The sequence below is a fragment of the Pipistrellus kuhlii genome, unplaced genomic scaffold, assembly GCF_014108245.1.
Source record: "Pipistrellus kuhlii isolate mPipKuh1 unplaced genomic scaffold, mPipKuh1.p scaffold_m20_p_3, whole genome shotgun sequence".
Taxonomy (NCBI): Eukaryota; Metazoa; Chordata; class Mammalia; order Chiroptera; family Vespertilionidae; genus Pipistrellus; species Pipistrellus kuhlii.
Window position 1 is genome coordinate 123,423,950 of NW_023425529.1, and position 3,717 is coordinate 123,427,666.

Genomic DNA, 3,717 nt, shown 5'->3' on the forward strand with positions numbered 1-3,717 from the left:
AAAACCCTATATAATAAAAAATTAATATGCTAATTGACCCTCACACCCTCACACAAGATGGCCACCCCCATGTGGTCAAAGATGGCTGCCACAAGATGGCCGGCAAGGGAGGGCAGTTGGAGGGACCAGGCCTGAAAAGGAGGGCAGTTTGGGGGGGACCAAGTCTGCAGGGAAGGGCAGTTGGGGGTTACGGGGCCGGCAGAGGAGCAGTGAGGCATAGATCAGGCTGGCAGGAGAGTAGTTATGGGGTGAGCGTTTGGGAGGCAAGTGAGCATTTGGGAGCCAGTAGTCCAGTATTGTGAAAGGGATGTTTGCCTGCCACAGGAATTAGGCCTAAACTGCTAGTCAGACATCCCTTGAGGGGTCCCAGATTGGAGAGGGTGCAAGCCAGGCTGAGGGACAACACCCTCTGTTAATGAAAGTTGTGCACTGGGCCTCTAGTATTGAAATAAACAAATCTAACTATAAAATTATATTTCTCAATTTTTAAAAAAATATTATAGAAGGCTTAAGTGATTTGACATATTCATTAAATAATGTATGGGATGCTCACACAATAAAGTCTCATTTATACAGTCTTAAATTTAATTGGCTATGAAAATTTTTTTTGGGGGGGGATAATAAGAAAAAATCCTAAAGGGGTCTTTAATGTAAATACCAAAAATCCAACAGGATTTTTAAATAAATAGTATAAATCACTTTTAAGGATGCCCACTATCCACTATTAAGAATCCTAGTCAAATGTGTTTGCGAACATATAATTATTTTGTAATTCAGAATGCAATGAGATTATGCTTCTTTGGTATTCGCAATTTAAAAAATGTTCAATTTTCCTAAGCCTTTCTAAAGGAAAATGTTTGTAATTTCTTTTACTTTTATTTTTATACAGGAGCTTCTTTTAGTTCACATTCTCACAAATTTACTAGTGAAATGTCATGCCCTCTATGATTCTTTCCACTTCTTAAAAGAAAATAACATTTACAAACATTACAATAACCCAGAGGCACTGAGCATTTTTTAAGTGACCATAATAAGCATGGCTTGGTGGTTGAACACTGACCTATGAACCAGGAGGTCTCGGTTCAGTTCCTTGTCAGGGACGATGCCCAGTTGTGGACATCATCCCCAGCAGGGGGAGTACAGGAGGCAGCTAATCAATGATTTTCTCTCATCATTGATGTTTCTCTTTTCTTCCTTCCTCTCTGAAATCAATTAAAAAATATTTTTTTTAAAAAAATGACTGTAACATCCTAATTATTTCAGAAAAACAAACCACAACATTATAGTACAATAGCTCTCCAATCAGAATCAGATAATTAAATAATTGGTAGTATTCCCAGAAAGTATTCACATATTACTTTTTGTTGAAATAGTCTCACTTATATACCTTCTATGTGACATATTATTATCTGCAAAACTTAAGTGTAGGTTTGAAGTTATTCATATTCACAAAAATGTATAATCATTCCCTGTGTAAACTTAAATATCAGTAATTTATGTTTTAGGATTTTATAGAATATACAAACTTTTACCTTTTTATTATAATTCTTTCCTATTCTCATCTCTGCCACTGTAATATGGAATTATGTAAATAACTTCCCTTCCTGAACCTTCCAAAAGAAGTAGAACTTGCCACATAATGATATAAAGCATTTGTTTAATAAAAGCAGAAATCTTACATTTTGAGGCTTTTTAATGCTTGTCTTTTTAAACATACATTTCCCATTAGATAGAGACATTGTGTATACTTGCTTTTATTTTGTAAAACAGATGGAAGCTTTTATTTTGTAAAACAGTTTTGGCCATTCACTAAATTCTTCAAGTCAACATGGCATAGACTGGCTATTTTTATAATCCAAATTAGTTCAAATTAATATTGTATTAATATGTAGGTATTCACATTTTCACTTGATAAAGATATCTGTTCTCACCTTTTCCTCCTTGTGATCATAGTCCTTTGCTACAAAAGATCCAAAGGCATTCTGTGTGCAGTGACATTGACAGCTTCATAATGAAGATATGCTAATAGTAAAATGGCAAGGCTTTCGGGGGTGTATATATTATGAAAAGGTTAATTAGCAATGCCACCCAAGAGCACAGTCAAGCTGACTTTGAAATTTTATTGGTGAAAAACTTTTGATTTTCTTTCCTGGACAGTATGTTGACTGATGATACTTATTAACTTCACAAAAGAAAATACACATCTGTGCCTTTTTGTTAATTGAAATGGCTTTTAAGCTGTGGGAATATGAGCTATCATATTCTAATTTATATTGCTTGTTAGATAAGCAAGTAGCACAGAACTGTTTCTTTCCCTATTAGGCTGCACTTCTTGCCTCTTCTTGAATATAGGCTGGAATATAATTATTAATACAAACAATGATAAGACAACAATAGTATGGGATGAGTTATTTTTGTTTATAACAGAACAGAAACAGACACAGGCTGGTTTAAACAGAAGTTTAATGCAATGGATGTGTGCAGGTTGGAATCATTATATTGATTGCAGGATGGAGAATCTAGGTTAAGAAAATGTACAGAAGCGAGACACAGAGCACTTAGCAGCAGAAACATCTGGACAGAAATTTACTAGACTCTCTGTTACCACACTAAACATTGCCCCACTGCCAGCATAAGAAAATTTAAACTTTCCTTCTTTTGCATTAAAATATCTAGATTTACAATTCCAATTGTGAAAATCTGTTAGACTGAGCTTCACGACGATTAACTTGATTCAAGCTATTTGCCTCAAAACTGGGACTGGCCCCACTGAGGAAGGGGCTAGTTGAAGCTGAAAAGTAAAAATGACAGGTGGTCATCACTTTGGCTTTTCAAAATCTAAGAACACTCTTCTGTCCATTTTTATTTTGATACGTAAAAACATAATGCACCTTTACTTTAAGAGATACCCGCTCTTACCTAATGTGAGAGAACCCCCAAATATTGTCAGTTAGTATGATATATAGTTCACTTTTAGGCTAATTCTTTTTGATGGCTTCATAGGGTCATTTTACCAAACATTCAAAGATGAACTAAAGCCTATCCTCAGACTATTCCAAAAAATTCAAGAAGAAGGCACACTTCCAAGCTCTTTCTCTGAAGCCAGCATTACCCTAATTCCAAAACCAGGAAAAGACTACAGAGAAACAGAATTACAAGCCATTATCCTCAATGAAAAAAAGATGCTAAAATCCTCAACAAATTTCTTGCAATTCTGATCCAGCATTGGGTGAGAAAGATCATGCACCATGGCCAAGTAAGATTTATTGTACATTCTTTTTTAAAAAAAATACTATATATTTTTATTGATTTCAGAAAGGAAGGGAGAGGGAGAGAGAGAGAGAAACATCAAACAATGATGAGAGAAAATCAACAGCTTGCATGTCCTCTACTGAGAACTGAGCCCCAAACCTAGGCATGTGCCCTGACCAGGAATCAAACCGTGACCTCCTGGTTCAAAGGTCCATGCCCAACCACTGACCTACACCAGCCAGGCAGCATCTTATATATTTAAGATTCAGCATATGATCTCATGGCTAATGTTATTAGAAACAGTTCCTGAGAAATCTGTGGGACTTATTAGGTTAGTAAAATTGCTAGCAACTAAATTTAGATTTTACCTATAAGGTTTAGAACTGAAACTAATAAAAGTTTAAAATGATAATTTCAGATTTGATAGTTGGGCAGCATGTGAGTACACTGGGCAACTAAAATACA